The sequence below is a fragment of the Poromitra crassiceps genome (genome assembly GCF_964638095.1).
Source record: "Poromitra crassiceps genome assembly, chromosome: 1".
Lineage (NCBI taxonomy): Eukaryota > Metazoa > Chordata > Actinopteri > Beryciformes > Melamphaidae > Poromitra > Poromitra crassiceps.
Window position 1 is genome coordinate 59,755,547 of NC_139623.1, and position 25,213 is coordinate 59,780,759.

The 25,213-nt window shown below is 42.8% G+C and overlaps 1 protein-coding gene across 1 annotated transcript in view; it reads right to left on the bottom strand.

Annotated features, from left to right (window-relative positions):
• cdkal1 (CDK5 regulatory subunit associated protein 1-like 1) overlaps nt 1–18,200 on the bottom strand; it is a 689,646-nt gene extending 671,446 nt beyond the window's left edge. Inside the window, exon 1 of the mRNA XM_083636399.1 lies at nt 18,067–18,200. The gene's annotated coding sequence lies outside the window, so the exon portion shown is untranslated. The remainder of the gene's footprint in view (nt 1–18,066) is intronic.
• Nucleotides 18,201–25,213: the final 7,013 nt, after the last annotated feature.

The window sequence follows — 25,213 nt, forward strand, 5'->3', positions numbered from 1 at the left end:
CGTTTTTGACAAGCTAGCTCGCCCTCCATCATCTCCTGTCAATGATGCCACGGCTGCTGTTACCCAGTCTACCTCATCAGGTAACATAATACATAATGTGAACGTGGTAATGATTAAGACAAGAGTGTAAAACATTTCCCAACGGTTTGGGTGTGTTAATCATCATAAATCCAGTCTGATATAAATCGTCAGGTGACGGTCATCAACTCATCATCTCAGTTGTCGTTCAGACATTTTACTTTCAGAGCAGGGGGGGATATTTAGTGATTTGGGGGGAAGTACAGCAGACAGATACTGTCTTGCTTTATTTTTATTATGCTTTCAGTTTCCCTAGCTGAATGTTGGTACTGTATTGGCACAGTGTGGTAGAAGGATATTTTAGGATATTTACATTAATAATAAAAACGCACCCATTAAGATTTTGCAACTTTTTTTGTTAAAGCTGAGCCTGCAGCTACAATGAACCAGCCCAGTCCCACTGTATGCTGTTGCTGCAGTTTGCTACTCATGTGAGGAAATAAAGCAATTTCTATTCCTAATTTGTCTCTTTTTCCCCCCTTTCTCCTCTTAAAAATAACAAAAAGAACCGACAACAACCAGTCCCATTTGTTTCTGGGTTTTTTCTCTTAAAAATAACAAAAAGTACCGATAAGAGTACCGTTAAAGTACCGGATCGATAAGGAGTATCGATAAGAGTACTAGTATCGTTAATTCCTTAACGATACCCATCCCTAATTCTGGCTGACTTGATGCCTGGCCGTGCAGTTGCTGCTGGTTGCTGCCAGATCCACATGACGATGCGTGCGTAGATCTTCTATACCATTTTTAAATGGGGGGGGAGTAGTGTTGTCACGGTACTCGGTACTTCGGTACTTGGACGGTACTACATTGCTGCTACGGTACTGAACGGTACCTGTTTTTCATGGTACAGAGGGTACCGAATTTAGTATTTAGTTTGCCACCATGGCTTGGCTTCATGGACCCAGCCGCCAGCTAACGTTAGCCTGTCTGCCTGAGCAACACACATACATACTGCGCATACAGCCCCGCGCACTTCCGGGACTACGGTGTCCCCGAACGTCCACACTAATCGCGAACAGTCATTCACAGCTTGTTGACACGAGCAGTGCGCACAGGCGGCGAAGAGAATGGCTACGGCTGCAGCAGGAGCGGCTGCTCCTATTCCAACAACTCAACTTGTTGAGAAGAAGAATGCAAAGAGTCGCATTTGGAAATATCAGTCCCCAAAGCCCCATCTGCTAAAAGTGTGAAAGGGAGTTCCAAACCAAACAGGGTAACACATCCAATCTCACCAAGCACCAGAAAGACCGGCACCCAGACCTGTTCAAAGAATCCAAGGTGGGTTAATTCTTTCAAATGGTGTAAAATAACACGTTTAACAACATATCAAACGGACCTTATCCTGTCACATTAGTTTTTGAGATAGCTGGCAATGCATTGTGTAACCAAAAAAACGTTTGGCTAACGTTAACGTAATAACGTTAACGTGTTTCGTAATGGAATCATTATGGGACCCGGCTAATACCTGGTACAGCGTTAGCTAGCATAGTGTAGCGTGTGTGCAATGCAATGTTTGTAATGGAATCATTATGGGACACGGCTAATAGCCGAACTTAGCCATAGTTCATCATGGCATCAAAATAAATACAAGCTTCTTTCGGGTGAAACATGTCCGAGAATTAAAACTAGCTACATAAAATTGCTTGCACTCTACATGTGTGTATGTGCAGTTGTCTTTATCATCTCTTTATTTTAGTAAATCTCACTGACGTTACTTTCCATTTAACAGTATGCGAGAGATGAAGATGAAGAGGAAGGCACAAGTCGCGGAGCCCAAAAGACCACCCAGCAGACAATTCCTGATGTTTTTGAAAAGCAGAGGAAATATGACAAGAACTCACATGAAGCAAGAAAGTGTGATAGGGCATTGGCAGAATTCCTATGCATCGATCAAATACCAATATACACCGTTGAAAAAAAAAGGATTCCAGCAATTCTGTGAAATAAATTAAATTATAATATTTAACACGTTCACTGCCATTGACGAGATATCTCGGCTTACAAAATCCAACGGTTGACTGCCAATGACGAGATATCTCGGCTTACAAAAAAAAAAAAAAAAATGACGGTGGGACGTGGATCAACGCCCCCCACGTCTCCTATAAAAATATTGGAGCCACCGAACGTGTACAACCCATTCCACCGACCCACTAAGTGGCGACAGTGCTCTCCATTCTAGAAAAAGCCGAGCCAAAACTGCAGGGGAACGCGCGATGAAACCATTCTCATACAGTAAAATGGATTGGCGAAAACGCTTTCGCTTTCGCGCTGATTGCTGACGGTGGGGGATTGCAAATTTGCATAATAGATTATGGGTGCAACACACTTTGAAACACGCAGCATAAATAAGACCAGAATCGCAAAAGAAACGAGCGAGCCCATCCAGACTTGCCCAGCGGCCGCCAGCAGACAGGAGCAGCAGCAGCAGCAACTTGCTTGTGACACGCCCGCTGCAGCCAAGAAGAACACACACGGAGGGAGGAGTTTGAAGTAGAGGGGTGTTTCCTGCTGTTATGGAGGAAATTACTGTTCAAAACTATTGTTTAGATGTCTGACGTCTTACTGCTGCCAAAAATGAATGGTTAAAGTGACTGTTCTATCGAATTTCACAAAAAGCTATTTATCTCAGCTTAAATTTTCAGACGCTGAAACCATGCTGTATTCAAGTGCTAATGCCTACATAACTACTAACTCTACAAACTAACTCTTTTAGACAGAGAAAGCACACATTCTATTAGTTCTTTTGAGATATTTTGTGTTCACAAAATCTTAGCAGAAAAGAATCCTCGGGTCTTGAAAGATGAGCCAGAATCCTCAAAAAAACCCTCTGGCAGAAGCTACCTACAGTAAAAAAAAATGGCTGGCAGTGAATGTGTTAATATAATAATAAAATAAAATACTTGAGGGCTACATGCCACTGTCTGTAAGCCATACAGAGTTGAATGTAAGAAGAAGTAAGCAGAAGCACATTGTTTTGTTTTAAAGTTGAAGACTACATGCCATTTGTTAATTGGAAATGGTTGCATACTTTAATAAAGGAGAATATGTTCAAGAAATATCAGTCTGTTTTTTTACCGTGGTACCGAAATTGGTACCGAGTACCGTGGAAATTCACTAGTACCGGTACCGACTACTGAATTATTGGTACCGTGACAACACTAGTGGGGAGTGTGGCGAGTACCCGAACAGCAGAAACGTTACTCGAATACTGACGTTATGAACGAGTACCCGAGTACCCGAGTACCCGCGTCCATCCCTACACCTAACCCTAACCCCTGCACTAAACCTAACCTCTCCCACCCCCCACCTAACCTTAACCCTGCACTAAACATAACCTCTCCCACCCCCCACCTAACCCTAACCCTGCACTAAACCTAACCTCTACCACCCCCCACACCTAACCCCTGCACTAAACCTAACCTCTCCCACCCCCCACACCTAACCCCTGCACTAAACCTAACCTCTCCCACCCCCACACCTAACCCCTGCACTAAACCTAACATCTCCCACCCCCCACACCTAACCCCTGCTCTAAACCTAACCTCTCCCACCCCCCACACCTAACCCCTGCTCTAAACCTAACCTCTCCCACCCCCACCCCTAATGCCTGCACTAAACCTAACCTCTCCCACCCCCCACACCTAACCCCTGCTCTAAAGCTAACCTCTCCCACCCCCACCCCTAACGCCTGCACTAAACCTAACCTCTCCCACCCCCCACACCTAACCCCTGCTCTAAACCTAACCTCTCCCACCCCCCACACCTAACCCCTGCACTAAACCTAACCTCTCCCACCAGCTCAGTGGCCTTGTGGTCTGAGTGTCTGCCCTGAGACTGGGAGGTTGTGAGTTCGATCCCCGGCCGAGTCATACCAAAGACTATAAAAATGGGACCCATTTGCCTCCCTGCTTGGCACTCAGCATCAAAGGGTTGGAATTGGGGGGTTAAATCACCATGTGATTCCCGAGCGCGGCGCACGATGCTGCTCACCGCTGCCCCAGGGGATGGGTCAAATGCGGAGAACAAATTTCACACATTGTGTGTCAATCAGTGGGACTTTACCTTTACCTTACCCACACCTAACCCCTGCTCTAAAGCTAACCTCTCCCACCCCCACCCCTAACGCCTGCACTAAACCTAACCTCTCCCACCCCCCACACCTAACCCCTGCACTAAACCTAACCTCTCCCACCCCCACACCTAACCCCTGCTCTAAAGCTAACCTCTCCCACCCCCCACACCTAACCCCTGCACTAAACCTAACCTCTCCCACCCCCCACACCTAACCCTTGCTCTAAAGCTAACCTCTGCCACCCCCCACACCTAACCCCTACACTAAACCTAACCTCTCCCACCCCCCACACCTAACCCCTGTACTAAACTTAACCTCTCCCACCCCCCACACCTAACCCCTGTACTAAACCTAACCCATCCCATCCCCCACACCTAACCCCTGTACTAAACCTAACCTCTCCCACCCCCCACACCTAACCCCTGTACTAAACCTAACCTCTCCCACCCCCCACACCTAACCCCTGCACTAAACCTAACCTCTCCCACCCCCCACACCTGCACTAAACCTAACCTCTCCCACCCCCCACACCTAACCCCTGCACTAAACCTAACCTCTCCCACCCCCCACACCTAACCCCTGTACTAAACCTAACCTCTCCCACCCCCCACACCTAACCCCTGTACTAAACCTAACCCATCCCACCCCCCACACCTAACCCCTGTACTAAACCTAACCTCTCCCACCCCCCACACCTAACCCCTGTACTAAACCTAACCTCTCCCACCCCCCACACCTAACCCCTGCACTAAACCTAACCTCTCCCACCCCCCACACCTGCACTAAACCTAACCTCTCCCACCCCCCACACCTAACCCCTGTACTAAACCTAACCTCTCCCACCCCCCACCCCTAACCCTAACGTCGGCATTGCTGGCTGTCAGCACTGTGGGTGGTCGGCATATCGGGTGGACCCCACAAAACTAGCAGCATTAAGCGTTCAGAGAGAAGTGCCCGGATTGGGTTTAGCTAACAGCTTTTTCAGCAGCATTAAGGTCATTTTCAGGACTCTGCTAAGGAAAAGGCTATAGTGAATGATTAAAACATATTGGCAAAAGGTTTCGCTGACAGATTTTTACCACGTGCGGAGCACGGGTCTTGTCATCGTTTATTCAACCACCATCAGTCAGTCATAGGAACGGAAAGGACCCTTTTCACTCTCGGGGACGCTGGATGAGTTTCACTCTTGTCTCCCGTTTCAATACGCCTGAGTCTGACCCCGCCCACTTGGTTCGCAGCGTCAATTACAACGAGCGCACTAGGGCTGTCACGATTCCTCGAGTACCTCGAATAACTCGAATAATTAAAATGATCGAGGCCAAAATGATTCGCCTCGACACGGCATTTAGAGAGTAGAGACTGTTTCTCACGGACGCTTACTGGTGTGGCACAGCGCTCTTCCGGTGTAAACACGCGAGGACACATGATCGCAGACAGACCAGAGACGGACCCCGCAAAATGGAACGAGGCGGCGGAGAAAGCAGACAGGAGGAGCCGGGAAGGGAAGAACCAGGGCCGACAAAGCGACCAAAACTGTCTAAGTGTGGGACCATTTCACGCTGAAAAAGGACACAAACTCAGTGGTGTGCAAGACGATACTTGCATATCACAACAGTACCTCGTCAATGCTTCAGCACCTGAACCGTAAACATCCAGTCTACGCATCCACCAGCGCATCTACGTCGAGTGGAGCAAGGTAACGTTACTAACGTAACGTTAACTATACACAACGCTAATGTAAATGTATGCTAATGATTGCTACTTGATATTAAGACTAGTAGTAGTTGTGCTGCTGGCTTGCCACATTGCCAATATAACTATTACTGCATTCACGCTGCATTTTTTTGATGTGGCTTGCCGTTTTCTGTGAGAAATACAAAGCTCAACCTAAAGTTAACGTTAGCGGCTAATTTAACAGCGTTGTGTGTGTGTGTGTGTGTGTGTGTGTGTGTGTGTGTGTGTGATCACACTAGCCTGTTGGTGTGTGAGAGAAAGAGAGAGTGAGTGTGTGTGAGAGAGAAAGAGTGTGTGTGTGGAGAATGTACATTTACACACCCTAGACCGGTCGACTCTTCTCATGATGATTGCAAACAACTATTTAATTGGTGCATTTTAGGCTCCAATTATTACACCACCTGACCTGTTATCTTGCTATTCTGATAATTGTGTCAATAATAGGCAACAGGTCTAGGGTGTGTTAATGCGCATTCTCCAGTTTTGTTATGAGCTTACCTAATAAATATCAATATTAATTATTATTTCACCTCTTTTTCAGCGGATCACAGCGTACTATGGACAGCTTTGTAAGGACGGGTGAAAAAGATGAATGGTGCCACTGCCAGTTCTATGCAATTTAAAAATAAAAATGTTGTTTTTTCTAAGAAAGAAACTACCGTAAATTTCGGACTATAAGCCGCGGCTTTTTCCCCGTTTTTTGGCCCCTGCGGCTTATATAACGGTGCGGCTTATCTATGGATTTTTTCAGAAAAAATAAAAATAAAAAACGGAATTCTCTCTTCTTTAGCACTCTTTCTAACTATAAATCCACTTCTGTTTTAATTTCCTCTCTTGCCCTCTTTTCACCACACCGCGGACACTGTGTGCACTGTAAAAAAAAACACAGGTGGTGTTGTGTTATGTTGTTTTGTTGAAATGTTAATAAATGGGAGCTTCCTCAAACAGCCATCTCTTTCCCGACAATCCCCTCTGTGCACGAACCCTTACATTAGAGATGCTGCGATCAAGATTTTTCAATTCCGATCCGATTCCGATATTTTAGCCTCAAAACCGATCCGATTCCGATCAAATTTCGATACCCGATTCGATACCGATTTCGATCCGATACCGATACAGCACATATTTAAGCCTCTCTCTGCTGTCTGATAGCTAGCAGGCAACAAACATTTTTAGGGTTAGGTATGTATGTGTGTGCTTTGGTAATATAGTATGTAAACGATTTAGTTCATCTAATTAATTTGATGTAAAACTAAAACATAACAATCAAATACACACTTCTTTTGTAATGGGTGAACACTGGACACAAATAATTATTGTTTCCTCACACATACACCCCCACTCTGTCTCACACAGGACACATACACACACAGCCCTGTCCCTGTCTCTCTCTCTCTCTCTCTCTCTCTCTCTCTCACTCACACACACACACACACACACACACACACACACACACACACACACAGCCCTGTCCCTGTTTCTGTTTCTGTCTCTCACACACACACACAAAGTTTGTGCATACATTTCCACTGCCAGATTGGAGGAGTCTTTTGTCATTATCTACCGTAAATTCCGGACTATAAGCCGCGCCTTTTTTCCGTTTTTTGGCCCCTGCGGCTTATATAACGGTGCGTCTTATCTATGGATTTTTTCAGAAAAAAAATTTCAAATACAAATAAAATCTCTCTTTTTTAGCACTCTTTCTACCTATAAATCCACTTCTGTTTTAATTTCCTCTGTTGCCCTCTTTTCACCACACCGCGGACACTGTGTGCACTGTCGAAATAAACAAAGGTGTTGTGTTATGTTGTTTTGTTGAAATGTTACGGTAATACGGTAAATGGGAGCTTCCTCAAACAGCCAACAATCCCCTCTGTGCGTGAACCCTTACATATGGTAATTACGGTAAGCAAAGTTCATCAGCCCGGAATCACAACAAGACGAGCAGTCTCTCTCTCACTTACCATGGGGAAGGTACGCAGAAAGTCACACGACGCAGCTTTCAAGCTGAAAGCAGTCGAACTCGCACTAAAAGAAACAAACAGAGCAGCAGCGCGTACCCTGGGCATCGATGAGTCAATGGTGAGACGTTGGAAGCAGCAGCAGGAGGAACTGTCTCAGTGTAATAAGACAAAAAAGTCCTTCAGAGGCCACAAAAGCAGATGGCCGGAACTTGAAGATTCCCTTGAGGACTGGGTGTTGACCCAGAGAGGAGACGGCCGAGGCGTTTCCACGGTGCAGATCCGACTGAAGGCCAAAACAATCGCCACCGAGATGAAAATTGAACATTTCAGAGGTGGGCCATCTTGGTGCTACCGATTCATGAGACGAAAGGGACTGTCCGTCCGGGGGAGAACTACTGAACAACTCCCTCCCGACTACCAGGAGAAAATCACAAACTTCGGCGAATTCACACAAAGGAAGATCACGGAATATTATAGGAGTGTGAAAACATCCACAATCACCAACGGGTTCCAAAACGCTGGACTGCTGCGGGATGAAAAGGATGACGCCGCCACAGCTGGCGCTGAGGGCCGTCAGAGGCTTCAGAGGCTGTTCGATGCCGACAGTGATGAAGAGGAGTTCGTTGGTTTTGAGTGACAATGAAGGAGAGAGGAGAGTGGTTGACGAAGCCACCCTGAACCTGTTCGTTTCCGACACTGAAGATGAGGACTTTGGTGGTTTCAGTACGCAGGAAGAAGAGGAAGACGAGGATTAGTGACTTGACTTCTCTGGTTACAGGTTTGCTGCACAAATACGGTAGCCTATTGTTGTGTGATTTTGTCTGGGGATTAGTGACCTGACTTTTGTTTTGTTTTGTTGAAATGTTAATAAATGGGAGCTTCCCCAAACAGCGATCTCTTTCCCGACATTCCTCTCTGTGCACGAACCCTTTCATATGGTAATTAAACATCAAAACACCCGCGGCTTATAGTCCGGTGCGGCTTATAGAAGAAAAAAATAGTCAATTTTGGTGCTGCGGCTTATAGACCGGTGCGTCTTATAGTCCGGAATTTACGGTAATGTTACTTCTCGTCAGTGCAATACGTTTTGATAACGACCTGCTGTACAGCGCCGTTCGCTCAGTCAACTAAGTGTCGTTAACGTTAGTTAGAGGAGAAAGATAGCTGCTGTTAGCTAGCTAATTAGCCATGTTAGCTGCCTCAGTGGGTAACGTTAGCCTATAGAGAGTATTTATCTGACGTTTATGTTAGCTACTCCTCAAACCTGCGGGTGGAAATGGTTTATGCAATGCGATGTATGTTGAAGCAAGACAACGTTTTAATGTACCTTGAATTGGACAAATTACGACGGGTCGTGCTCACGCAGATCTAAGCCCTGGCCATCCTAGGCTCAACGCGAGACTCATCAGTCATTCGGATGAGTCTCGCAAAGTTACACACAAAGTTTGTGCATACATTTCCATTGCCAGATTGGAGGAGTCTTTCGTCATTATCTAATGTTAATTCTCTTCAGTGCAATACGTTTTGATAACGACCTGCTGGCTGCTGTACAGCGACGTTCACTCTAGGGATGTCAATTTTCGGTTAATTTCACTTTCGATTAACCGACGCTAATAATCGATTAACCTATCGGTTAATTCATAATTTTTTAATATTTAAAAAAAAAAAAAAAAAAAATTTTTTTTTTTTTTTTTTTGTCTATTTACTCAATGAGCTCATGCCCAAACAAGGCGTGTCTATTTAGATGCTGAAATGTTAATGCTTTTTGTGTTAGAATTTCTAACACAAAAAGCATTAACAAGCATTAACAAAAAGCATCAACATTTCAACACAAATTATTTTTGTGTTAGAATTTCTAACACAAAAAGCATTAACATTTCAGCATCTAAATAGACACGCCTTGTTTGGGCATGAGCTCATTGAGTAAATAGACCAAAAAAAAAAAAAAAAAAAAAACTTTTTTTTTTTTTTTTTTTTTTTAATATTAACTGATAGACCGACAGCAATAACCGAACAACGACGTTAGCGACGGTTAATCGATTAACGGTTAACCGTTGACATCCCTAGTTCACTCAGTCAACTAACGTGTCGTTAACGTTAGATAGAGGAGAAAGATAGCTGGTGTTAGCTAGCTAATTAGCCATGTTAGCTGCCTCAGTGGGTAACGTTAGCCTATAGAGAGTATTTATCTGACGTTTGTGTTAGCTACTCCTCAAACCTGCGGGTGGAAATGGTTTATGCGATGCGATGTATGTTGAAGCAAGACAACGTTTTAATGTACCTTGAATTGGACAAATTACGACGGGTCGTCAGATCTAAGCCCTGGCCATCCTAGGCTCAACGCGGCCTCTGTGTGCTGCTGCTGCTGCATGCTGGATAGAAATCCTGGAGCGGAGTCATGGAATGGAGTGCTTATATCGGAGCCTTGGATCGGTCATTTTCGCTGGAATCCGATCCGATCCGATCCATGTTTTTTGGCTGATATCGCGCCGATATCCGATCACATGATCGGATCGCAGCATCTCTACCTTACATATGGCAATTAAACATTAAAACACAATAAAAAAAAAAAAAACATTAAAACACCTGCGGCTTATAGTCCGGTGCGGCTTATATATGTAACAAACAGGCAATTTTGCTGCTGCGGCTTATACTCCGGTGCGGCTTATAGTACGGAAATTACGGTAATGTAGTTGTTTATTTGAAGAGATTTATCTTATTTTTTGGTGTATATTTACGATAAGCCTTTGAAAACACAAAAAAGGGTTCTTATCCGATTACTCGATTAATCGATGGATTATTCGGTAGAATACTCGATTACTAAAATAATCGATAGTTGCAGCACTAGAGCGCACCTACATACACACACACACACACGGACTGCAGCAGCACAGCACCCACTGCTAAACACCAAAGGCTGAAAGAAAACCACTATTAATCAGCCACAAATGAGCCAGACATTACAAACAAACGTCAACTTCTGAGTTTAATGTCGAGACAAAGGACTCGGGATGCTCTGGCTGTGTGGGATTCCTTTCTTGATGAATTAGCAGACATTACTGTGGTATGTTTGGTCTTGTTTGGCTGCGGCCACTGGTTTCCTGGTTGTGGAAGAGGGACAGCAATCTTTGCAAATATCAAGTTTGGAAATGCGTGTTTCAACTAGGGATGGGCATTTCTAGCAAAAACACTATTCGAAATTCGCTGGCCAAATTCGAATTTAATTCGAAATTCGAAAAAAAAAAAAAAAATGTAAAAAAAAAAAAAATGATTTTTTTTTTTTTTGTGAGTGAAATGTTGCATTGTCTCCCCTGATTCTAAGTCTACGGCTTTATTAATTAATATAAAAAGCTTCTGCTGTGGATTTTTAGCTCAAACAAGCATTGCACCACTGAAGTAAAGAACATGTTACATGACATTGCCATTTTCGAAAATAAAAAACAGTTTTGACAATCATGAGTGGTTCATTAAATATTTAGTAGGCTCAGGTCTGAGTGCCAAAGGGGTGCCAAAGTCACCCCCTCTCCCTCTTCATGGGATTTCATCCGCCATTCATTTTTCCATAAACCTTGCTTAAAATGCTTATAAAAATTGTTTTACTTGCTCAAACCAAGCGATTTGACTATACTTAGAATCAGGGGAGACAATGCAACATTTCACTCAATTTTTTTTTTTTTTTTTATAATAATAAAAGTCGACCTTGATAATAACAACGATTATTCGAAAATTCGAAATTCGATGCCCATCCCTAGTTTCAACATTCCGACCCAGTGATCCTTTGTATCGACATTAAAGGAAGACATTCATTTATTTTTGTAAGTTTTGGTTAGGTATTTTGTAGGGATGGGCACAAGTACTTGGGTACTCGAGCACTCGTTCATAACGTCAGTACTCGAGTAACGTTTCTGCTGTTCGGGTACTCGCCCCACTCCCCACCCCTTTAAAATGGTCTAGTCTAGAAGATCTATGCACGCATCGTCATGTGGATCTGGCAGCATGAACTGCACGGGCGTTTTTTGTAACGTAACCTTATTTATTTTGATTAATGCGTTACAGCCACAGTTTCACGCCATATAACATCACAACGAGTATTTTGATACAAGGTTTTCCGCTTCATTCGTTGAAATACTTTTTCTCCTCCAACGTGCATCAATAAGCTATTTACTTTTGTTTAAGTAACATTATTTTGAAAGTTTTAACCGGAAGTTTTCCAGCTCATCCCGAAAATGGTGGCTGGAGATATTCTCCCGCATGAGACGCACGCTTCTTCATAGCGCACGCCCGATAAAACTCATTCAAAACTTTGCACTAGTTTACTGACTACACTGTCGTTTCCCATAACGTTAGTCACAAGAAATGTGGAGAAAGAATCACTTTTTGGGAGACAATCGCTTCATGGTGATCACTGTTCAGCTGTAGCTGTAACGTTAATCACACTGGCCAGTTTTCAGTTTTTGGCAGAACACCGGACCTTGTAATCCGTGGATTTACGTTAGTGTAACAGTGATCATGAAGTAAAATGGATGATACTGGACAATAACCTGACATTGCTGGACAATGGACATGTATTGGAAATTCCTTCGCTTGTTTCACAACTTGTCTGCTCCAATGCAATCCATCCAACCATCGGAGATACTGTCTGAGGTAGGCTTTAGATGTTAGCTTAGCGTCACCTAATATCACAGTCAGTCCCTCTCCTGACAAAAAATGCTCCAGGTAGTGCTTTTTCCATGCAAAAATGCAAACGTTATGTGTGACCAGCCCCATACACAGCAGATTACCCCTGCTCCATCATTACCATAGTAATCACTAGGGCTGGGTCGGTTTGAAAATTTTAAAACCGGTTCGATATTGCCGTCTAAACCGGATCGAACCGGTATACCGATTTTTTTTGTAATTAAAAAAAAAAAAAAAAAAAAAAATTTTTAAGCAGGGCTCCCGAGTGTGGCCCATAACTGTCTGTAGTGCAACTTCAGTCCACCCGATAGCGATAATACACCTCTAAGCTGGTATTGTCAACCAGCAATGATACTGAATAAAAAGAAGCAGGACAACTGTGTAACAAACACACCCTGTATTTATTTATCATAACTATTCAGCTCAACTTTTCTTCTAAACATCAAAATAATAAATGAAATAAGACTTCTGCCTATAGTGCAACTTGAGAAAAGGCTAATAAAAACACAAGCAGTGCAATCAGAATGGATTGGCTTACAGCTGAGCTGCCTTATAAACTTCAAAACTCACAAATTCACACAATATAGGGCCTAGGCATGGGTCGGTTTGAACATTTTGAAACCGGTTCGATATTCCCCAAAAAAACGTATCAAAGCGGCTGCAGTTGGTGGCGATAATGCACCTCTAAGCTGGTATGCTGCCAACCAGCACGAACACTGAATACAAATAAGCAGAACCTTTTAACTGTAACAACACACTGTTTTTATTTCTCATAACTATTCAGCTTAACTTTTCTTCAAACATCAACATAATAAACAAAATAAGACTTTTGCCTACTAGTGCAATTTGAGAAGAGGCTAAACGAACAATAGTGCAATCAGAATGGACTGGCAAATTATTATTTTTTTTTTTTTTTTTTGCACGTGATCAAACCGGTTTGGGCTCGTATACCGAACCGAAAAAACCGGAAATCGACCCATGCCTAGTAATCACACAGACGCAACCCCCCCCCCCCCACCCCCCGCGAGTACTCAAGCACTCGTTCATTATAGGAGAGTACTCGAGTATTTAAATTGCTTAAAATGCCCATCCCTAGTATTTTGTGACGATTTGAACATAGACGTATCGACGCCTACTTCAAGCACCAGCCAGCCAGCCGAGCTGCAAGCAGATCCGTGTAAAAAGCTGTAACACTGAAATGTCACTATGGAGCTACAAAATAGATCATTTTTGGACACCTGACCCAGCCAAAACCACATGGGATCGTTTTATGTCCCGATTATGAAGCAACCCAATCGCCAGAATCAAATGTCAAAGAAGAATATTATGGAGCTACAATATCAACTCAATCAATTTGAATAGGCTATGCTATACCATCCTATATACTGTAGGCTACCCTATAATGTTATAATCATGTTTTCCAGTTACTCCTGAGCAAACCAGCCAACTAATAAAATAGTATAATTCAAATATAACAGTGTATCTATGCGAATCTGCAGACTTCAATCAATCTGTTTGAACCACAAATAACCTTATTATCACAGTTGGCCAAAATGATGAAGTAATGAGTGGTGTCCCATTTCCTAGGTGATTGTTTTCCCTTGTGGCTCCGTTTTTAAGGGCAAGGGCCAAAGTGAGGGAAACAAGGGGTAGGGGTAACAATAACAATTGGGATTGGGCCTTAGTCTCTTTTCTATAGTGAGTAAGGTGTTAAACAACATGATCATTGAGTTGGTTGAAAAACCAAGTCTTGATTTTCAGTTATATTTTCTAAATGAACTTCATTAGTCAACCAAAGTTGACTATAGAAGTGAATGGCGGCAACATCATGCGCCCTGCATCTAATGTATTGGGTACCTGTGTGTGATCATCATTGTAGGGGAATACTCACACACACACACACACACACACACACACACACACACACACACACTGTATTATAGACTACTTTCATATTGGGGCGATGTATCCTTAGCCCTTTTCCCACATGCGCTTTGTACCGCAAAATGACCGGAATGTGGTCTAATGCCTGCATGTGAGAAAGGCGCCATGCCGGTATAAGCGCGACCCCGTCGTCCCCGACATTTCACCAGTTTCGTGCCAGTCAGAAGAGCGGTATGCTCTTAACACATTGAGTGCCAGTGTGGCGTCATTAGAAATTTACCGTAGGCTGCCAGCGACGCCAAATGGCGTCAATAACTCGAAATTGTTTTTTTGACGGGGGGGTATCGATCTATGCCTCTTACATCGCCTCTTACAATATGAGAGCTATTGAATGTGTCTAACCTATTTTACAGAACCCTTAGGTGGCAACAGCGCACTCCAGATGAGAGAAAGTAGAGTTATCCATGAGTTAAACACACAGAAGAAGTCGTTGTGGAAAAGGAAATCGCATCGCATCCGTCCGTATGCAGCTGCTTCATTGAAGCATAACGTAGCTGTGCCCCTGCAGCAGCCAATCTGCTGTCACAATTGAGCACCTCGTGTCCGCTGCAACAGCCCATTCGCATGATCAGCCGTGGAGTTCTCAACTGGAAGCTGGTGACATACACGCGGCTGTAAAAAAGCTGGATCTAGCAGACTTTTCAGTGCTGAGCACACGCAGAGCAAACGCATTCACAGCAGAGCCGAGCAGAGCAGAGAGACACTCCTCCCACAACGGGGGGGGGGGGAGGAGGAGGGGGGAGGTGGGGCACGCAGGACACTACAGCATACAACAGACCCAGGCAGCTGCAGCATTACATCAGAAAATATTAGCAATGAGTCAATGATGTGCTTGAAATGCTTCCTTTCACAAAAGGGTCATTATCTCAGCTCGTAGAAAAAAAGGGCTGTTTTTGGTCAAATCAAGCTATCTTCTCCGGCTCATAACTAAAGAACGGAAAATGGGATCAATAAACTTTTTTTTGCAGGTGATAGAAGAGAGTCTCATCGTTATTTGTGCGTGTTCAGTGTTTACATAGTAATTATTAAAGAAATTATATGACTGTTTTAAAATGCATTGCGGCCTATGTGGCACAGTACAGCACCTTTTGCCCAAGGGCCGTGGCACTCAAAGTGTTAAGGGGACGCAAGTGGAAACGGTTCAGGTCATTTTCCGTGACAGCGGTCCTTCAATCATGGGCGAGGAGCAGCCTACACACGTTGCTTAATGTTCCAGCGGGCATAATCTAATCATTCGCGCACATTAAAGCAAACTGGCGAAATGATCTTGTGATAGCCTAATAAGAGCAGTATGTCAGCTTGCTGATTTCCGAAGGCAACCCCGGACACATCAAACGAAGGCAGTCTGTAAAAAGTGCTTCAACGCGACGCAGGTGAACGGATAAACATCGAACCAGCAACTATTTCTCTCAGACACGGATCCCAACTTCTTCAAAGTGCATCATCTAATCATTCGCGCACATCAAAGCAAACTACTTCCACATTTCGCTTGTGCATTTTGCTTTCTCTACATACATACAAGCGTTGAGCAGCTTGCAAGCCTTTCTCGCTGTGTCTGTCCGTGGCTGCTGCTCTCGAGCAGAGGGGAGTGGGTAAATCGGCTGTGTTTATTACGCTGGCGGCTTGACGCTGCTCTTAAGTCAAACGAGTGTGATTTATTGTGTGACAACTGACAAGCGAACTTATTTCGAGTTTTGCCGACCCCCCAAATAAGCTCCCCCCTCCCCCACGCCCCCCCAACATACAGGAAAATTCGCTGATAGATTCCCACATGCGCGAGCCGAAGTGTGAAGGGAAATGTCCGATATTGACTTACAGGTAATTTTCCGGTACGCATGTGGGAAAACGGCTCTTGGCTTTATCTCACCCTGTTGTATCTTTGCTTTCGTCATGACCCTATACAAGAAGTAACACAAATTACATGGAATAACAATTGCCACGATTTTGCATCACTCCATCCGTGGCTGTACCCCATCGAGCCACAACCCAGGGATGCCTGCCCCCACAATTGCCACACGCCCACATTAACCAGCATTAACGTCATTTTCCAGACTCTGGTAAGGAAAAGGCGATAGTGAATGATTAAAACATATTGGCAAAAAATGTGTCCGTTTGGTTACAGTGACGTTACGTCAAATGGAAATCTCGAAAAGGATTGTTACCTAACTTCCTAAAATCAGCGTTTGCTAGGTTGTAAGTGACCGCACTGGTGAAAGCAATACATCTTTGTCAATACACAAACTAACGCTAGTTAGTGGTTAGCCCAGTACCCTGTACTACGAAGCTGTCTTAACAGACCCGCGATCTGTCACTTTGATCTGGTTTGACTGAACAGGATCAAAGCTATCTAGTTTAACGATACTACGACGCTGGTTTTCTACTCGATAACTGAAGCTGGGTTTATCTGGGATCTGCCTGTGCACGCGCACGTTTTTCGCTCGTGCACAGGCGCGCGTCCACGTGAAAGAGGTGCGCTAGCCAATCACATTATGAACAGCTGAGTTGATCCACGCCCACACCCATTTCCTCATTCAATGAAAGCGCAGTGGGATCAGAGATTTTTGCGGATATTTAATGTAACCTATGGCAGAATGAAAATCTGCGTTGGATATAGTCTGCGGAAGGACTGTCTAAAGCTGCCGCTTGTATTCACATCAGTCATTTGATTTACTTTGATCAGCGATTTCTGTCTCATACAGCAGCTTTAGTTTGTGCGAGTGTAAATGTACATTAAATGTGTAATCTCAGTCTATAAATTTCCACAATCTGTAAGCCTATTTAGACCATAGATTTAGAAAGCATGCTCAATGAATAATGATCTCTATCACTCATTATGTGTGTGGTTGCACTGATCGAATAATTCATATATAGGCTATAATAATGATATCCTAATATAAAAGAGAAAACTGCTGAACTGAATTGAGACGATGCGGGCATACTTTTCATTGATAAAAACTAGCCTATTTTTGCTCATATATTGGCATAGAGCCTACAGGACACAGTTCCAGCTGAAACATGCAAGAAGCCTGCATATTTAGTATTGGGGCTATCCCATATTTATCCCATATCTATATTATATGTATAGGCTTTTCTGGCATGTAGGAGAATATCACCCTCACTCGTGTATGATATGCGCTGCGGTGATTAATAGTGATCATATTTCTCCACGCATCGTTGAGCTGTTAAGACATAAAGTGGTAAGTAGGCTTAATTTAATTATGTAACCTACAGAGCCACGAATGTTTTTCTTGTTCTATTCTCAGTTGACTGCAATCTATTTTTCATATGGCGATCTTATACGAATGGTGAGTGACTCCAGAGAGCCGATTTTATGGGTCTGTCATGGATTTTGATCTTATCCTCTGAAGTTAGCTTTGCAGCATGAGTTGCCATGGTGATTAGAAGTTAACTTGCTTTGTAGTACGGCTAAACCAGGGTTAAACCTGAAGTTACCTCGCTAAACCACTAATCTTGCTTTGTAGTACAGGCTGCAGGAGCTAGCTAGCTACTAGCTTGGCGGCTAGCCCCACGTTACCCACGTGTTGTGTGTTTTGGGCAGCCAGACAAACGATACATATTGTATTACATCCTCACCTGAGTCCTTTGGTTATTATTCCGGTTAATGACGAATTTCGAAGTAAGGTTGCCTCCGCAATAACGTAAACACAGGTTTATATACTACCAAAACAGAGTTGTGATGGATCAGACCGCCATACTTGTTGTCAGTGAGTGACGGAAGGCAGAGAGGGACAAACTGAACTCGTGTTGGTTCTTCTTCTTCTTCTGTTTGGTTTTACGGCGGTTGGCATCCAACATGTTGCATTACCGCCTCCTTCTGGACTAATCCATCCAATGTTCCCCTAATCCATTACAGTCTTGTTATCAGTCCAGATCCTCTCAAAAAACTGACAACTAGTTTCTTCCCCTCCACTACCCCAACACATCCCATTATACCCTTCACACTGGCCTCTATTTGTCCCAGTCTCTGCAGTCCAGTCATCATTATCACCCTCTCTGCTTCATATCTCCTGCATGAGATCATTACATGCTCCACCGTCTCCCTTACTTCACACTGACTACAATGCCCAGTTGGATGCTTCCCTATTATACTAAGTGTTCCATTTAAATTGCTGTGACCAATTCTCAATCTACTTATAACTCTCTGTTCAGTTCACTCCTATTAGCCCCACTATTCCCCACCACTCCCACTTTATTCTGTATACTATGCAGATGTCCAGTCAAGTCAAGTTTATTTGTATAGCACATTTCATACACAGAGGCAATTCAAAGTGCTTCACATAAAATGGTTGACAGGAAAAGAAAAGAAAAGAAGAGAACAAAATGGACATTTAAAAGCATCACAACAAAACTTTAAAAAAGAGTATAAAAAGTGCATTAAGCAACAGGCGCAGCAGTTGCAAAAAGAGCAAAAAACTTATAGAGGACTCATTGGGTTTGCATAGTAGCTGTCAGCAGTTAAAAGCGATGGTAAACATAAAAGTCTTTAGTCTATTTTTAAAAGTAAGTAAGGTTGGGGCAGATCTGAGGTCTTCAGGCAATTTGTTCCAGCTAGCAGAAGCATAGTGGGTAAATGCAGCCTTCCCATTTGATCCTAGGGACAGTTAATAAGCTGGACCCTGTTGACCTAAGAGTTCTAGACGGTCCGTAGCGTGGGAGCAATTCAGCTATGTATTTTGGGCCTAGGCCATTAAGTGATTTATAGACTAATAACAGTATTTAAAATCTATTCTATGACACACTGGCAACCAGTGTAAGGACTTAAGAACTGGAGTGATATGATCAGCTTTCTTAGTCTTCGTTAGAACTCTAGCAGCAGCATTCTGAATGAGTTGAAGTTGCCTAAGTTATTTTTTGGAGAGACCAGAAAAAAGGCTATTGCAGTAGTCTAACCTATTATAAATAAAGGCGTGAATTGGTTTTTCTAGATCCTGTCTGGACATGTAGCCTATCCCCTAATTCTTGCTATATTTTTAAGATGATAAAAAGCTGATTTTCTGATTGACTTAATGTGGGAGTTAAAGTTGAGATCGGAATCAATAATAACGCCAAGATTTTTGACTTGATCCTTAGGCTTCAGGCTTCAGAAGTCTCCCTTTTATTGCCCTATCCCACTGCTGTTGCCACTGTTTAACTATTTCCCTCCATACTATGCTCTTCCCCTCTGATTTTGAAAGTTTGACATCAATGTCCACCTGTTCTCTCCCTGATCGCCTCCTTTGCTGCCTTGTCTGCTTTCTCATTACATGAGATTCCTACATGTGCTGGCACCCACATTAACTTTATAGTTTTCCCCTGCCTATCTAACCTTGAGTTAACAAACAACAGTTTGTACACCAAATCTTGATGATTTTTCCCTGCTCCAGTTTTAATACTTGATAACGCTGTCACGAGTCACTACAAATGATTACTTTATTTTCCACCCCTTCCTCCACCCACTCTAACGCTAACAAAATTGCCACTAGTTCAACTGCATAAATACTTCTCGTGTTGGTTGGCAATAGCTGTCCGACATGACAAGGAATGCCCCACAATGTGAGAAAGCTGCAGTGTAGCCTATGTGGTTTTATATTTTACATATAACTAAATGTTTCTAGAGCACAGGGCCTACAATTTATTTTGCAAATGGGGGGGGGGGGGGGGGGTTCCCCCATTATGCATCACACATTGTATAAATAACCACAGCCATTTACACCCTGGTGTAAATAGTCACACAGCTATTTGACTATTTAACGCTACACCCGGACGCGGGTGTAGCACAGTCACACTGCAGAAATGCCTTCACATTAACAATCAATATTGCCTGTCTTTCAAGCTACAACTACCAAAGTATCTATATTTTTTCACAAGTCGCTGTGTCCTTTTCCCTTTATTGTTTGCTCTTTCCCTGGAGCCTCTGGCCCCGGCTATTCGTCAATCTCCTCACACGCCTATTAGCCTACGATACGATACGAAATACTTTATTAATCCCCCAGGGGGGAAACTGAGTGCCACCATACTGTACATGCAAGACAAACAGACAATGGTAAACAGTAAAGACAATCACAGTAGACAAAGAATAAAATAAAATACATGTCTCAGCAGTACAAAAAAAAAGAGGAGAGCACATTGCCAAACGAGGCCAACCAGGTTAATAAGTAAAATATTCCCTGATGCCACCCACTGCAGCAGTCTGCAGGCTAGAGTGCAGCAACAAGCAGCTCAATGACAATAATCGTTAAAAAACCTCACAGCAGCAGGTACAAAGGATTTCCTAAATCTGTCTGAAGAGCACCTAGGCATAATAAGCCTGTCACTAAAGGAGCTCTTCAGGTCACTAAAGATGGCCTACATTGGGTGATCCTCATGGTTCATGATCCTCCTGAGCTTCCGACCCATTCTCTTCTCCAGGATCGTGTCAAGGGAGTCTGGCATCACGCCAATGATGGATCCGGCTTTCCTGATCAGTTTGTTGATCTTGTTTTTATCCTGGGTTTTTAGACCGCTCCCCCAACAAACAACAGCGTAAAACAACACACTTGCTAAAATACTTTGATAAAACACATGGAGGAGGGACCTGCTTACATTAAAATAACGGAGCTTCCTAAGAAAAAACAGCACTGGAGTTCTCCAGCTTACTGTCCACCAGGACACCGAGGTACTTGTAGGAGGAGACTACCTCAATTGCCTCACCATTGATAAGAACAGGAGTGACTGGGGCCTTTTTCCTTCTAAAATCAATGATAAGCTCCTTACATCACATAATACTGACCATTTCATTTCTCTTTACGCCGATGATATTTTACTTTTTTTTAGGAGATGCTCCAAATTCAACCTTGCACCTTTTGTCTATTGTCGACAACTTTGTAATTTGTCTGGAAATCAACTGGTCTAAATCTGCTCTTCTCCCACTGAACAATGCCATGAGATTAACCACACCATCTGCAAACATCCCAGTGGTCCAGAAATTTAAATACTTGGGTATTGACATTTTTCCCTTCTCTACAAGCAATCATCATCATCATCAGTATATAAATAGGAGCTGGGGCTCTGTCTGTCTGTTTGTTTATCTGTTTATCTGTGCCACTGTGACGTCATAAATCCCACTGTGGCGTTGGCCGTATTCCTCCACTGTGGACCGGACTTAATCAAATTTAGATTCCAGCGAGCTGAACGAGTTTTTAAAGTCAGCTGCTAACGCCTGTCTGTGCTCGTCTGTGCTCGTTTATTAGCGAGGATATAGCCTCCATTGTTAAGTTAGCCGGTAGGCTAGCAGGCGGGTTAGCCGGAGGCTCAGTTTCAGTCTCAGCCGCAGAGGTGCCTTTCTTCGACTTAGGCATTTGGGCAAACTTGATGTTGAGAGTTAGATGAAGGTGAAAGTATTACAAATAAACCACCTTGGTTGCGGAGCGAAGGGTTGAAGGAGTGAAAAAATATAAAGTGAGCCGGAGCGTCCGCACGCCGCTTCTACTCCATGCAGCCACCAACCAGAAGTCCCAGTTGTCATTGATTTATGACCCCACCGTACCTGATTTATGACCCCACCGTACCTGATTTATGGCCCCACCGTACCTCGCCGAGCTCCTGCGCCACCATACCCCACCCAGAGCCTTGAGGTCAGCTGACCAGCTGCTGCTGGAGGTCCCTAGGACCAGGCTCAAGACTAGAGGGAACAGAGCCTTCGCTATAGCAGCTCCTAGGCTCTGGAATAGCCTCCCGCTCCACATTAGATCAGCCCAGAGCCTAGAGGCTGATTTATAGTGATTTATAATCATATTTGAACTCTGATTATTGCTTTGATCATTATTTGTTTGCATTCTGCTTGGTGGTTCAGATTGATGCTCTGTGCTCCGTGCTAGGGCCAACCCTCTTTATCATTTATATAAACGATGTAGGTCGTAATATAAATGCCTCTGTTCATCTTTATGCGGATGATGCCATTCTGTATTGTTGTGCGAACACTGTTGCCCTTGCTTTCGAATGCTTACAGTCTGCTTTTGATGTCTTACAGTTCACCTGTATCATCTCAAATTGGTGTTAAATGCAGACAAAACAAAAGCCATGTTCTTTTCTTTCAACAAGGTGCCAGCTGTTCTCTTTTAAACTTCATATTGTTTTGTTCGCAAGGAAGTTAAAGTTGAAATTGGGCTTATTTTTTAGGAACAACCGAACAAATCTTGTTTCTCCTTTAACGAAAGGAGACGACTGGTTGCTGCCACCTTCTTGCCGCTTTTGGATTATGGTGATGTGAATTTAGCCAGGGCACCGGGGTTACACCCCTACTCCTGTGAAGAGTGCCGATGGGATCTTTAATGACCACAGAGAGTCAGGACCTCGGTTTAACGTCTCATCCGAAGGACGGTGCTCACTAACAGGACAGGTCCCTGTCTCTGCCCTGGGGCATTGGGGAGATTATTCATCAGATCAGATTATTCATCAGACCATTCGGACCAGAGGGAAAGAGAGCACCTCCCACTGGTCCTCCAACATCACTTCCAGCACCAGTCTTCCATCCAAGGAGTATCTTCCCAAGGAAAGCCAGTAATGTAATGCAGGAGCCACTGGTGCTTAGCTGAGATACACAAATCTACATAAGAAAGCGATGCAATTATATGGTTAAACTTTATAAAAAAGTTATTTTGAATATGAATTCACAAATTCCTTGTGTAGGCTACATCACCTTTGATAGGATCATGAATGTCTTTCACTAAATGCTCTCAGCAATTACAATCAAATACTGACTGGAGTAAAAGCAATAATTGTAGACTGACATCTTGGCCCCATTTGGTAGTTTTATTTATTATTATTACATCAAAATAGTCTCAGATAATAAGATAAATATCTTGTATAACAAATTAATATTCAAAATAAAATAGGAACATTCAAAATACATGGACATCAAACTGTAAAATATTCATAAAGCTGAATGGAACACCGGAGGAGGCCAAAGTGCTAGTCATCAGAAACATCCAGGATCTGGACAAATATCAATGATCGTCATGGCCGTCCTTGTCGTCGTCATCGTCGTCGTTGTCATCACAATCTGGTCTGTAAGGTAACTAAGTGACTACTGACTACTCAACCATGACACACACCAGAACATCTCATTCATCTAACGACACACCTGGAGAAAATAACCATTCAACTCATAGGACTGCTGAACACAAACATCTGGATCTGAAAACATTTGAACACAATGACAATGTGACACTGGACCTTGACGTAAACCGGACTACAATCTATTGGACAACATTAACACAGACTGCTGCTACTACACATGTCAACAATTCAAATCAGTTATCACTTATGAGTGTATGTGTGTGTGTATGTATGTATATGTATGCATGCGTGCATCCTTGTGTGTGATCCTTTTATTGTTCATTCTCTATAAATCATGATGACACCTTTAACCCATTTACTATAAATGCGTGTAAATCCGCTGACTATACTGACTCATATGATCCAGATGCAAACTTTTTCCACAATGTAAACAATGATTCTAGTCCGTGCAACTATTATAATGAAAGTGAGTTCCACACATTGATTGACAATTTAACAAAGAAGTCTGACATTTTTTCTACACTCTATTTAAATATACGCAGCCTCCCTAAAAATAATGATCAATTTACTCATTATTTGTCGGCCCTGAATCATGAATTTTCTATCATTGCCTTAACTGAAACATGGCTCACCGATGAAATTGCAGAGCTCTATAGCTTACCTCAGTATACCTTTTCAAATAGAAAGGGGAAGGTTGGAGGAGGTGTTTCAATTCTTTGATTTTGAATGAAGTTGAAGTGGAATCTGTTTTCTTGGAAATAATGTCATGTCCTCATTTTGGTGGCAAGAATGTCATTATTGGTTGTATTTATCGTCCACCTGATACTGATATCACTTGCTTCAATGATACACTCACTGCTTCTTTGGATGTAATTAATAAGGAAGGTAAACTTTGTTTCCTAGTTGGGGATTTCAACATCAACCTTTTCAATAGTGAAAATCATTCTCCTACTGCCGATTTTTTAAATGTATTGTATTCATCTTATTTCTATCCTCTCATCTTTTTTTTTTTTCCAAAATGTTTTTATTTACAGTTTGTTATCTTTACAATACATAGACAAAACAACACCTACAACACAACAACAACACCAACACCCACACCTCTGCTCCTCCAATTTGTACATGGGTAATCTTAAACTTTTTTTTTTTTTTTTTTTTTTTTTTTTTTTTTTAGTTTAACATCATACAAGTAAAGAAAATAAATAAAAACAATGTATCAACAAGACATTCTAGCTTCTGGAACTGCACTGCCATCACAAAACCTTATTATGCTTCATCTTCTGCTAAATTTAAATTACCAACATAACTTATGAATGGCATCCAAATATCTTCAAATATATGTTGTTTAGCTTTCAATATGTAAGTAATCTTTTCAAGTGGAAGATTTAACAGCATCTGTCTAATCCATTGGGTTGAGCTTGGTCTGTGAACCATTTTCCACAACAGTGCAATACATTTTTTAGCATTGAGCAAACCGAGATCTATAAATTTCATTTCACTTTTACTATATCTGTGATTCTCTGGATATAAACCTAGCAGAAAATGTTTAGGGTCCAGTGAGACTGGTTTTGAAATAATCTCCTCGATCATGCTTCTTACCTCTTCCCAAAATAACTGAATTTTCCTACATTGCCACATGCAATGAAAGAGAGTTCCTCTTTCCTCTGTACATTTTGTACATGTG